The sequence below is a fragment of the Furipterus horrens genome, unplaced genomic scaffold (assembly GCF_987537825.1).
Source record: "Furipterus horrens unplaced genomic scaffold, mFurHor1.1.pri manual_scaffold_4, whole genome shotgun sequence".
Taxonomy (NCBI): domain Eukaryota; kingdom Metazoa; phylum Chordata; class Mammalia; order Chiroptera; family Furipteridae; genus Furipterus; species Furipterus horrens.
In genome coordinates, this window is record NW_028327174.1 from 139,900,487 (window position 1) to 139,914,712 (window position 14,226).

The 14,226-nt window shown below is 42.8% G+C and overlaps 1 long non-coding RNA gene across 1 annotated transcript; it reads left to right on the forward strand.

Moving 5' to 3' along the window:
* The first annotated feature begins 3,433 nt into the window (after positions 1-3,433).
* Positions 3,434-10,263, forward strand: LOC150012944 (uncharacterized). Its single transcript, XR_016510788.1, has 3 exons — positions 3,434-3,491; positions 3,952-4,007; positions 9,885-10,263. It is a non-coding gene; the product is annotated as an uncharacterized LOC150012944 (long non-coding RNA).
* The last annotated feature ends 3,963 nt before the right edge of the window (positions 10,264-14,226 follow it).

Below are 14,226 nucleotides of genomic sequence, written 5' to 3' on the forward strand. Positions count from 1 at the left end.
GCAAGGTACAGAATTGATTTCACTTCATACTGTTGATTATACAGCATCTGCCTTCTTTTGATCAGAGAACAAGTATTTATATGAGTAAACACACACACACACACACACACACACATATATATATATATATATACATATATATATATATATATATATATATATATATATATATATGTACATATTTTCCTCTTTAAAAAATTCTTGAGTTGTTAAGATCGTCCTGGGCTCCTCAGGCATAATCAACAACTCAGCAGCAGCTGCATCGTTCTTATCTCTGGAAACCTCCTGCAGCCAGGATCAGAAGTGCAGGTGCCAAGAGCTGCAGGGCTATTCTGCTTGCCCCTACTTGTGATTGAAACCATTTGCATTCCTTGTGAGAGTTTTCTGTAAGAAATCCCAAAGGTATGATGTCTCCTTAGAGCCCAATTCACTTTGGGTTGGCAGTACTGCTGCACACCTCTAGAGGGCACCATTCACACAGAGGCTGACCCGCTCTCTGGACCATGAAGAGACAACATGTATGCTTGCCTTATGTGTGGGAACTATCAGCACCATCAGTGTATTTGGTCAGTGTTAATCTTGTGAAGGAATTGACTCCTTTGTGAACTGAAAAGACTCCATCCTCTGGTTCCTGACCAAGAGTAGCAGGAGGCAACAGGATTCAACTAAAATGCTGGCTTCTCACAAGGCAGCAGGCTCCCTGGGGGCAGGGCATTATCTGTCCTGCTCACTGCTGGGTCTCAGTGGCTAGAAGAGTGCCCAGCACAGAGTTGGCTCTCCACAAACATTTTGCTTGGCTACCACAAAGGAAGTATAGTACCTATCCTCTAGCCAGGGGCAAGTTCAGGGCTAAGTCAGTTAGACTCTTTCCTGGCTTGGACATTCAGATGTTGAGAAAAATTCTCTCTCTGCTGGGGCTGCTAAGCTACGAGTAGGAACCTACCTAATCACAAAAAGGAAAGAGTCAGGTTATAAAACAAAATGAAAAAATGCAGGTGGTGGCATGGGGGAGAGGGAGAGAAGGAGTAAAATAAGCTAGTTCTAACACAGAATGTATTAGTTCGATGAACCAGTTAGTTCCTTATTTATTTATTTGCTTAAGGTAATATCAGAAGAGGTCTCCGTCATTTAAAATCTAAAGCGGTCTGACTCGTACACTTGTTTCATACCATCTCTATGTCCTTTCAGATTCACTCCATGCCAACAGCAGGCTCTGTCTTCACATATTATGCATGTGGACCTTCTAAATGTCTGCTCTCACACAGCCGTCATCTCACCCATCTCTTCTGCTGGTTGTAAGCAGACTGTGTTTGAGCCATGCGGTCAGGGCAGATGCATCTTTCTCATACAAAGAATCTAGACTGAGGGAATTCTTCGGATTCCCTGGGTAGCAGGCTTAGTTCCCACGGGGGGCAGATCCTCGGACCCCTAGAGTGCACAGCACCCCCTGCACAGCTCACACCAGCCGTAGCACACACAGTGAGGTGAGGGCGCCTGCCCTGGGCTCGGCTCTGCTGGCCTAGCACGCAGCATTTGCAGTGTATTTCATAGGAATAAAGTTTGTTTCCCCAGCTGAACAGGAGATGGGCAGTTTTCGGAGAACAGAGAAGAAGACGATCATTTCTTGGACTCGACTGCCACAAGCACCGTCTATGGTATTACATATCCCTGTGAGACAAATAGCTTTCCTTGTCCACGGTCACGGATGCAGAGCAACTTGCTCATGGGCTCAGCTGTTAAGTGACGGAGCAGGTCTGTCTGATCTGAGCAGCCACTGAGTTGTCTCTGGGGCCATGTGCAGCCCAGACCACTCAGCACCATGATGGCCACACTGTACGTCCAGCAATGACAGCCCTGTGTTTGTCGCCATTTCATTCTAACCTAACGAGGAGGGAATGTTACAGACCACCCCTCCGTGTTGTGAGAGAATTGCTTGACATGAAGATGCACAGAAACCAGAGAAGTTTGGAGTCCAGTTTCCTTTCTCTGTGGCCCACCCAGCCTCTGGGGTTGAGAGCACAGCTGGGGAAGGCGTTCTGTTCCCGCATGGAGAAGGATGCCTCTGGCTGGGTGTCAGCCACGGACCCACCTCGCTTTTGTTCTGCAGGTGTTGGAAGGAGAATGCAGCCAGCCCCAGCCCCCAACGGGGAGGGTTGAAAAGTGCTGCCCTGTGCCTGGGCCGTGCGCACATGTGTGTATGTGTGGTCCTTGGAGCGAGGGCCGGGCAGGGGCCAGTCTGCAAAACAACATTAAAAAACCGAAACATTTTCCACTGAGAAACAGAATTACTGCCCATGGAATTCTTACCCAGCCTGAGCAGCGAGCAGCAGCCCCTCCTTTTCATTAGTTAAACAAAGAGGGTTATTTTTCAAATGAAAACTTTCAGCGTGGAAAACAATCTAATTCCCGGGGCTTTTTTGAGAAGTGAGATTCTCAATGCTCGAACAAACATGTGTATGTGGATGTGCAGCTGCAAAGGGTGGTGCAGGTACCCTGACCAAACGAAGCACTACCCCCTGTGCCCCCCACCTCCACCTCCACCAGCCTGGCCAGTGGGGGCCCAGAACTCAGCTTCAGGCTTCTCGAAACACTCCCAGGTAGGAAGGCTGACAAAGGTAATGCACCCTGGCCTGGGAAGATTTGACCATTCTGTTAGGGGAAAGAAGGGTGAAAATATAAATATTTTCTCTATGTTCATTAAATGATCCCCTTTCTTCCTGCAAGTCAATGAACTCCCTCTGGTTGGAAAATAATCTGCAAACTCAAGCCCTGCTTGGTTTAACGAGGCGTGCTCAGTTCTACTGAACTCCCAGCCCTCAGATGTCTCTCAGGCACAAACTGGCCTCCAACCTCCACCTACGGGGTAACATCACTTTCTCATGTGGTGTTCCCTGCATGAAAGCTCTTGCATACCTGCATTTGTTTAAAGGGCAGCTAAGGATATGCAGGCGACTGTCAGAGTTCAGTGTGAGTAATTGGAGAGTAAGCAACACTTACTCTCTCAGGGCCCCAGCTTGCCCATCTGCAGAGGGGAATGGCAATGGTACCCACGTCACAGAGTTATCCGGAAGTTTAAATGAGACATGCTTATAACACACCTAGGCACAGTTTCTGGACAGAAGAAGACCAACCTTGCTAAAATTGTGGCCTTTCTTATGAAGTTGAAGGGACATGACTTATGGCCATAGGCCTAAGCTGTTTAAATTAATATGTATTGTGCTTTGAGCTTTTTACTTTTCCCATCTCACTTGTGGAGAGAGTGTTGTTTAAAAAAATAGAAGCAGGCCCATAACAGCCTCTCTTCAAACTGGAGCTTCCTTCTCTAATCAGTCCGCGAACGTTTCAGGGAGCGCTCTGTTTTACTTGGCCGGCCCCTGGTTTTGCCGTGAGTAATATGTTAGGCTTAATTTCAAACTCCACACAGCCAGGATCACTGGATACTTGAGCTTCCCCAAGTTGAGTTGATACAGCTGCTCTGCCCCAAGTCACTGGTGAGTTGTCCCTGTGGGTTCCAGAGGGTCTGAACACTGACAGGTCAAGGTGCAGGGGCCATCCCTGACAGTCAAGGACAAGGGCTCCCATAGAGAAGGTGCCCACATGAGACAAGACCCAGCAGGCCTGAGGAGCACTAACAGGGAGGGAGGGAAGGCTTAGAGAGAGAGCATGGGGAGAGGGCTCAGTCCAGGATGGGGTGGGGGAGCAGTGTTGCTTGGAGTGTGCGTGCTTCTATGAAGGGAATGCAGAAGGTGAGAAGACACCATCCTGAAGATGAAGTCACCACAGTGATAAAAGAAGGGAGCTAACACTCCCTGCATAAGGATTTATGAGACCAGTTAGATCAGGTTATGGATACTTGACTTAAAAAGGATTGAGTGGGGCTTTCTCTTAAACACAGGCTTCATTTCAAGTGGAACTGAATAAACTAAATTTAATTTAGATCTTTTTCCCCAGGAACTCAGCTCCGGCATGAAACAAGGCTTGCCTGCGGCCACTTGAGACCTCATTCGGTGAGACAACAATGCTGATGGACAAATAGAGCAGAGTGTTAATTTTGAGGCCAGTCCAACCTTAATGACATGCAGGCTGGTAAACAGATTGAAGAAGCTAATGACTATTTAGTGCTTTCTTTCCAGGCTGCAAATGTCTCTGGCTTCTGAGGTAGCAACACCCTTACCTTAAAATGTTTGGATTGATGATCTGGGCCTAATAAAATTCCCTCCCCAAGTCTGTTGGGACACCCAAGCATTTCAATTGTGAAAGATAATGAAGATGTTATAAAAGCAATATGTTTATGAGTTTACATTTTAAATGATAACTATGAATAATCATATTAAAATAGTCTCCCAATCTTATGACTCAACACTGGTTGATTCATCTTCTCCATGTGCTTTTGAAGAATTTGCCTCAAACTGAAAATGTTCCCCTTTGATCTCTGTCTCCTGAAGAAAGACATATGATGGGGAGTGAGGTTTGGGCACTATAGGAAGATGAGGATTTGTGACACTGTAAGTCCTAGAACTTTGTAATCTACACAGCCCCTGAATGAGTCACTAGAGCAACAGTTGTTGGTTACTTCAATCCATTTAGGCCCCTGCATTCAATCCATGGAGAGGTGTTCCCTGACCCCTCCCTGCTTATCTGAATTTGGCTCCTTCATTTATTCTGTCTCATAATTCCTTCTTCTAGACCCTGGCTGGTTTAGCTCAGTGGATCGAGCGTCGGCCTGCGAGCTAAGTGTCGCTGGTTCGATCTTCCAGTCAGGGTACATCAGAGAAGGAAAACTCTGACTCCAAAAAACCTCCGCTGCCTTGCGGCATACCTCTTCTGGGGAAAGGCTAAGGGAGTAAACCCCGACAGAAAATCCGGAGCCGGAGTCCCTAAGGCGGTTTGACGTTGTAGTCAACACCGGCAACTCCTGCGGCGCACCTGAAGCCAAGCTGTATCGACTCCGTCTTTCCCTTGGACCCTTCAGCTGCGAAGAGAGCGGGGGTCTGCTGCATGGGCAACAGCGGACCCTCCATATCACCCTGCCCAGGCTCTGTAGCTTCAGCTCCACTGGAGAGGACACTCCAGCGTCATCGCAAGATGTCGATTCAACACGGGAGGAGACAGATGCCGTGTCACTCCCGAGTCGGACTGCACAGCCATTCTCGGCGGTGCAGATGGACACTTAAGAAGCTACACCATCGTCTCTCGAGACGGACGGCTGCCGACGAATTCCTTCTTCTTTTGCCCCAAGCACCAATCATGGCTTTTAATTATTTATTTATATACAATATTTACTTGATGTTTAGTTCCTCCACTAGATGTAAGCTCAATAGGAGAGGGATCATGTCTCGTTTGTTCACTATATGATGAATACCTATATGGCACTTGACATATAGACATTGCCAGTAAGTAATTGCTGAATGAAAGCAAGAGTGAGTTGCATAGCCAGGAAAAGCATGCCCATCCAAATGAAGTTCTCTCTTCTCTTCCCACTGACACCAAACATTCAGGCTCTCCTTAAATACCACAAGCCAAGTCTTGTAGCTTTCTTGGTCCTTGTTACTCCCACTCTGGAGGCTGATGCAAATAATTCTCCCTAACTGGAGACCCTGCTTTCTTGGCTCTGTAACTCTATACTCCCCTCTCTCTCTCCTGTGCTCAGTGACTCCCTTCTCCTCTTACTCTTTGCAAAGAGCTGGTTGAGGGTTCTGGACTCAACCTGATGGTCTCCTTGTGCTGCTCCACCCCATGATAGCTCACTCATCCTTCAGCTTTGTGCTGCTACCTATGACATCTACATTTCTAAAGCCTGAAATTCTCTTTCTCCTGCCTTCTTTATTTTATTTTTTCTGGAAATGTCACCTTCCTTCCAATAACCATGCTAGAAAAGTTGGAATCTTTTCTGAGCATCATTTCTCATGTTTACCAAATATTCAAGGCAACAAAATATTGAAAATATTCACTGTGTCTTCTCATTGTACATGACTTGTTTCTTTGGATAGTCAAAACCTTTCCATCTTTCAGGCTTCTCATTTTCCCCAGTCCTCTGCTATTTTTTATCCAAATGATTATTTCAAAGTTGTCTTTTTTCCAACAATAACTTTACTTCTATTTACATTGCTCAAATGCTTTTCTTTAAGGCTTATCTCAAATACTTCCTACTTTTATAAGTCCCTCTTGAGCTTTCCGATCAAGTGTAATTTCTCTTGCTTTAAACCACCAAGTTGCTATATACATTTCAGCTGGCATTCTCTTAATTCTTTATTGTACAATGAGGTTCTGTATGTCTGTCTATATCCTTTAGAGATAGACTAATAAATAAATCCTTGGAAAGAATGAACTAGATAATGAACTAGAGAGTTGGCATAAATTACCAATACGCACCTACAGACATTAAAAAATATTAAGAGCTTATTATGAATAATTTTATTTTAATGAATTTTAAAATGTAAGTGAAATGGACAAATTCCTAGAAAAATGCAAAAAGACCAATAGGAGAAGAGATAGATAATTTGAATATTTATATATTTATTAAAGAGCCTGAATTCATAACTTTAAATTCCCCACAAGGAAATTTTGAGGCCTAGATGATTTGAGTGAAAAATTCTTTTAAACATTTGAGAAATATATAGTATGATTGTTATATAAACTTTCCAGGGAATAGAAAAAAGAGCAAAAACTTTACTATTGATTTTATGAGACCAAAAGAATCTCAATACTGAAACTTGTCAAGGATATTACAGGAGAGAAACATAGGTATAAAACTCCTAAGCAAAATATTAGCAAATCAAATCTAAAATATATTAAAAGAATCAACTATCATGACAAAGTAAAGTTTATTTCAGACACATAAGGTTGGCTGAATACTTAAAAATCATCAATATAATTCAATAATCACAGAATAAAGAAGAAAAACCACATGACTACCTCAATAGATGAATAAAAACCATTTGATACAACTTAGTATTTGTTAATGATTAAAAAGATAACTCTCATCAAATTAGAACTAGAAAGGAACTCCTTAATTTATAAAAGGTATATCTAATAAACCTATATTTAATTATCTTCAACTTGAGGTCAGAAAAAAGACAAGAATGTTTATTCTCACCACTGCTATCCAATATTGTACTGAAACTTGTAACCAGAGTAATTAGACAAGAAAAAGAAATTTTAAAACTTAAGAATTAGAAAAATTACATAAATCTATGTTATTTGTAGACATAATTGTATACATAAACTCTATAGATGAATTATTACAATAAACAAGTAAATTTAGCTAGACTAATTGAATATAAGGTTGACATAAAAAATCAATTATATTTTTATACTTGCAATAAATATTACAAAATAACATTTTTAATTTGCTATCATTTATAATAATACTTTAAAGTCATGTACCTTCATAAGAATAAGTTTAGCAAAATATGCATTTGACCTATGTATAAAAATGCAAACCATTATAGAAAATAGTTTTTAAAGATTTAAAATCAGTGATGAAATATAAAACATAAATTAGATTGGAGGACTCAATCTTGTAAAATCATTAATGTTCTCCAAATTGGCCTATGGCCTCAGGGCACTATCAGTCAAAATCACAGTATATTTCTTCCCTACCTTCTTTTCTTCCTTCCTTGCTTCCTTCCTTCCTTCCTTTCTTCTTCCCTTCCTCATTCCTTCCTTCTTTTTATTTCTTGTGAAAATTGATAAGCTAATTCTAAAGTTTACATGGAAATTCAAAGGGTAAAAAGTAGTCATGGTGAAATTGAAGAAGAAAGTTGAAGGACTTGCACTACCAGATATTAAATAGTAATTATGACAGTGTTAAATTGGTGTAAATAAGGACAAATAGACCCGTAGAACAAAGATGAGAATTCAGGAACAAAGCTGCATATATGTCACCTGATGTCCAGCAAAGGGGTCCTTGCAAGGCAGTGTGTAAAAATGGCCTTTAAAAACAAAAAGTTGGGTTAACTATATTTTCAAAAGAAAAAAAAATTACATTGACCCCTATCTCATTTCATAAACAAAAATCAATTACAGGTGGATTATAGACTAGTGTAAAAAAGTTGAACAATAAAAGTTCTAGAATGTAACACATGAGAATATCTTCATCACCCTGCTTTAGGTGAATATAAACAAGACATAAAATTCACTGACCATACAACAAAAGATTGATAACTTGGTTTTATTAAAATTAAGAACTTGTTATGAAAAAAAGAGAAAATATACAACCATACAATTAAGAGAATTAAAAAAAAAGTCGCAGAGTGGGAGAAATTATTTCCAAAAATATATCAGACCGAACACCTCTATCCAGAATATTAAAAAATTTCTTATACTACAATAAGACATACAGCACATTAAAAATGGGGAAAATAATTGAATAATCATGTCAGAAAAAAAGATATTTAAATTATTAACAAATCTATGAAAAGATGCAAAACTAGGGAGGCAAAATTAAACTCACAATTCAATATTAACCACTTATCCACTAAATGTGTAAAATTTAAGATAAGTTGACAATTCTGAATATTGGTGTGGATGTGAAGCAACAGGAATTCTTATATACTGTTAGGACTGTAACCAGGTACAAATGCTTTGAAAAATTGTTTTGCAGTGTCTACTAAAGCTAAACCTATGCATACCCTATGATGAAATCATTTTCCTAGATCTATACCCACAGAAATGTATATATAAGTGCCTCAGAAGGCTCACAGCAGTGTATTTTTACTAGGCAAAGACTGGAAACAACAGAAATGTCTATCAACAGTAAAGCAGTATCAATCATGGTGCATCTGTACAATAGTTGCTATATATCAATGAGAAGGAACAAACTACCACTACATGAAACATGGGCATGGGAGAAGTAAAAAAGAAGTTTTAAAGGTATTGTATGATGCTATGTGACCCTCAAACACAGGCACAACCAATCACTGTGAATGGATGCCTGAAGGGAGGTCCCACTTGGGGAGCAAGAGTAACGACAGTAGCTTTGGGGGGATGGCAGTGTTCCAGCCCAGATCTGAGTGGTGGTCAGATGGGTGTGTTCATGCTAAGAAACTCATCACACTGTACGCTAATGATAGGTATGTAAGTGATACTTCAAGTTACATTACTTAGCAAAACAGCAGCAACAAAAACCCTGGACCACATGGCCCGTGTATGTTCATTGAGCCCCGGCCCTCATCCTTTGCAGGTTGCTCCGTGTCTTTGCAGTGCTTGAGCTGTTTCCAGTCTCAGTTTTCATTGCCTCTTTCTGCTGATATGGTTCTATCACTTCCCTCTGTTCTGCCCTTGGTTTTCCATCTGAACTTGATGTATTGATCCCGATCCTTCATCTGGGTGTTTTGCCCTTGGGGCTGATTTCTCCTTCTCAACTTCTGTTTCAGTGTGTCTCTAAGAAGGTCCTATATCAGCTTAGTTCTATTTCTTGCATACATTTTGTTAATGACCTTGGTTTCCATTTATTGTTTAAATTTTTACTTCTTCCTTATTTAATTTTTTTGTGTTTTGCTTAATAATGTTTATGTTCTTGTTATATAACTTCATAATTACTATTAGATTATTTGCTTGGCCACCATCTTTCTCCTAAACCCATACTTAAACAAACAAACAAACAAACAAAAAAACAGCTTTTATCTCCACTTCTCTGCCTAGTAGGGTGGAGGTGGTGGTGGGGTGAAATCGGAGAAACTCCTTTTCTCATTCTTTACCGTCCAGCTCCAGCAATAGGAAGGGAGAGGGGAAGGATTCAAAAATATTAACTAAAACAAGTGCTTCCCAGTTGCCCAAAGTGGTTTAACAGATTACTTTCCTTACACATTTAGCTAAGAAGTCATCTGACCTGAGCCCTTTTTTGGAACTACTTGGCCTCGCTTTTATTTTTTCTTTTTCAGAATAAATCCTCTAGTCCTCAACTGGAGACACTGAAGAAACAAGGGAGATTGTACTTTTTTAAATCCGTATGAAGGTTTTGGCCAGGAATTTTTCAAACACTGGAATAAATTTTTAATTTGGACTTTGATATCCAGACAAGCCCAGCTCATGTTCTCTTGGGTCTCCTTCCCAAAGACCAGACTTCAAACAGCCCCTGCTCCGCGTCTCAGCAGAGGCAGAGAAAAGCACCACACTGGCTACAGCGGCCGCGGTCAACGGAAGCCCTGCACTCTCGGCCTGTCTGGGCTGGACCCAGTGTGCTGTCTCGCCCTGGAAACCAACACATCCTATTCCATGGACCAGAAGCAAAGTTCCTCAGAGGCGAATAAATGAGCATGTCGTCCATCAGGGCAGGAAATGCTGGGGATGTTGTGTTTCCACCTGAGGACCCTGCCTGGAGCATTTTCAATAACACAGGATTCACATCTTGAAGGGAAACAGGCAAATAAATGTTATTTTGTTTGGCTTTATTATTTGCTTCTTATTCTTTCGGTTTCCTATCTTCCCTTTTCGAATTTGGATTGTGGGAAATAAATGTGTTTCTTACAGATGAGACCCCAGAGAACCTTTGTTTTAACTCTTAGTTTAACTTCCTGAAAATTGACTAAACAGAATGGGAAGGAGTAAAAAAACCTAATTTTCTGCGACAACTACAGAAGCAGCTCATTTCCTTTTAGAGACCTAGATCAGAGACAATAAGTAGTTGAAATTTAATACTCAAAGTCCCTTGGAAAAGTGACCACCCTGGGGCCATTACCATCATTTTCCATTAATTGTCACCTGAAATAACCAGTTGTGGAAATGGCAGGGGGGCCTGAGTAAAGGAATGTAGTTTGGGGAACAGCTAGCCCACTCATGTCCCATAAAAAAATACAAATGATTTAACAGCAGTACTGACAAGGTCCTTGGAATAAATCATTTTCATTCCCGCCACTGCAAATCACTTACTGTGATTGCCTAGAGACAGATTTGGGGAGCTGGCTGTTGGTCACCCAGGCTCTGGGACAATTCCCCATAGTTTCCTATGAGGATAAATTGCAGTTCTGACCTAATTTACTGCTCTTCCCTAGGGCCAAAGTGCAAGTACTCTCCATTCCTTGGGAAGTCTAGAAGCTAAAGGTGACCAGAATAATTATGAAGTCTTTCCTAGAATCCCCTCTGCCCATCGAGTAGGGCCGGCTCTTGAAAGCCTGCAGGCTCACATGCGGAGCTGCTGTGCTGGCCTGGTTTTTCTACCAAGTCCAAGGCCCCATCAGACCCAGCTGCACTCACCTGTGTATGTTCCCCTCTTTCTCCCAATCTTTCTTTCATTCCATTGCAATGAATAAGGCCTGGAATCTCTTTTTACTTCTTCTCCTTTTTTTTTTTTTCTTGGAGAAGCCAAGTTCTTGTGTGCTCTTGACCTGTCCAGAGGTAACATGAATTGTGCTTCTCCTTTGAATTAGTCACGCTGTCCTATTGGACTCCTCAGCACTTTGGCCTTGTCTGTGTATCTGTTTGTCTGTCAGCTGTCAGCTGAGTGCACCTGGATAGAGGGACCTGGAGCTTTGCATCTTTGTATCCACACAGCCTGTCAGAGCATACATGGGATGAATATCTGAGGCAGGAAGAGAAGTAAAAGGATGATGGGGATGGGAAGAAGTCTTGGCTTAGTACTCTAGGTCTCTGGATCTGGTTGCAAACTGATAAAATGCACAGAAATAGAACTTTCAGGGAAGCTTCCTGGATAGTCTTTATTCCAAGATGGGAACTCTAACGTGAATGCCGGTATAATGCTGGTAGGATCAGGATGGCTGAGCAGCCTCCCCATGACCTGACAATACTATGTCTTTTCTTTATCTGGATACCCAGAGCCTTGGCCCTGAGCCTTGTTATTCTGTGCCAGAGTGGCCACCCTGGGATAGATCATGTGTCCTGACTCCCCGTGGCCCTGTCATCATCATTCTATTATGGCCAAGTAATCATTCCCAAAGGACAGATACTGCCGCACTCCTATTCGAGAATGCGACATCCACTCCCAGGCCCCACCTGGCATTCTAGGCTCCCTGGCACTGCCAGTGGCCCCATCCAACTCTCCATATGCTCTGAGGACCCTGAGGCCAACCTTCTTGTCACATCTTGATGAGTCATACCTTGAGCTAATCATTATTCAGCTGTCATTTCATAACCCAGTTAAAATACTGTTTCAAAAAGCCTTCCTAGGGAACCACAATCCAGCTGATCTTTCTGGTACTTTATATCTCCCCTTTGCTTGGGGACCCCCTCTGCACCACATCCTCACCATCCTCCTCTTCCTCATTTATTCCTTTTGTCAAGGCAAATACCACACATTTTCAGTAGCAGGGCAGGTGCAAATGCAGGTCTAAGCAACTCAGAGTCCAGTTCTCCACCCTGACGCCACATTGCCCCACCTGATACCGGGGACAGTCTTCTCCTTGCTCTTGGATTTGCTTCCTGCCTCAGGGAAGAGAGAGGTGGCATTGGCCATAAAGGCAGAGGCCTTCCCATTTGGGCTGCAGCCTTCAGGGTCCCTCTCTTTAATAGTTCCCACACACAACTTTAGAAATGAAATAGCCAGCAGGCCCCGGGGATACCCTTCTTGGAGGGCAAAACAGTAGCCTGGCTTCCAAAAGGGGTCTAGATTAGGATGGAAAGAAAAGAGTGTTCTTCCCTCTCCTCATCCAGCGCTGTCTTGCACACTTAGCGGAGAAACTCAGATTGCTGTGTGTTTGTCCCATTACTGGGTAAGGGAACAAAGGAAACAAATAAAGGAGCCGGAGGCAGTGGCTGGACAGAGAAGAGGATCTGGATTGGGACACAGGGGCCCTGCCTGCTTTCTCTTCTACAGCAGTGTCAGCTGGATCTGTTGCTGGCTGAGCCTGTGGAGAAGGAATCTTTGGACGTGGGCCTGAGGTTTTGAGTTCACTCCTAGTGGGCGACGAAAAAACGAGCTGGTTATTTGTTTTATGGTAATGACCTCCATGAGGCTCCCAACTCCTGGGCGCCGTCGGCATGCCACGCGGCAGGCCTTCCTCTGGGTGCGAGAGGATTTCCTTGGTTTGGTGGGATTCATTTGTTTTTTAAACGAGGCTGTTTATTTTCTCTTCTTTTAATGTTATGTTTTTTTTTTTTTCTCTGACTCACAAGAAGGATACATAATGTACAGCCGAATCGGCAATCTCCTATTTTGTCAGCTGCTTGTGTTGATTAAAACTTCAATAAAGATCCTGTGATAAAACAGAGCTATGTTCAAAGGATCTTGTTATGTTTTTAATAGCTGGAGCTTGGCAGAAAAGACTTGGAGTATAGGTTTGCTACCTTGATATTTTTTCCCCCTTTCTAGATTAGAAAGGGAGCAGACTGGGAGAGGAATGTACAGTGGTTTCTAGTGACTGGCATAGTGAGAGGGCACACGTTTAACTGATCCCAAATAATAAACAGGGTCCAATTTAAATGATGTGGAATTGTTTGTCAAATTGGAGTTAAATGTGTGACCCAAACACACTCTTCCCCAGAGGTCTGACTGACAGCCTATCTCTGCAAGAGGCCTCAGCCCAATGTGGGGTGGAAGGTGGGGAGAAGAGTCCCAGGCAAAGCGAGGTCACAGAACTCCAGGAATTCCATACCCAGTGATTCCCCCTGCTCACCTGAGGTGATCAATTCCAGAAAGATTCCACAGAACTGCCAGTAATGCATTGCTTTAAAGACCAGGAATCACTCAAGGATCCCATGGGACAGGTGTCAGCAGTGCCCACCTGTTCCCCACCCACCCCTCCCCACTTCCCTCTAGAAAGCCCATTCCTGGCAGCCGCCAAAATCTCTCAACTCTTGTTCTGAAAGAGGCCAAGAAATGACTGTGAGTGAAGATCAGGCTAGCTAAAGTCGCTGACTTTATGCAAAGCAGGCAACTGCAGTCAAAACACTTACAGCAATCAATTGCAGTTGTTGGGTAAAGTTTTTTCCCTGTCCCATACATTATTGAACAGTTAATTTCGTCTTTGTGCCTGCAAGACATTCCAGCTCTCAGATGACAGCTTTATCCATTAAGGAGCGCCCGGTGACAGCCGTACAGTGAGAGCTTTGCCAGCCCTGACTGCCGGGAGGCGAGCCTGCTTCACCACTGAGAAATCCTGGGACTTATCAACATCTTAATCAATATGCGAGAGTCAATTACCGGGGAAGCGAGGGCTTAAGCAGGAGCTGATGATGAGGTTCACGTGCAAATGGGCTTGATCAATATGCAGCTGAATCTCACACGTGGATTCCTATCAGGCCTTCTCCCCCATCACCCAGCTCCCCCAC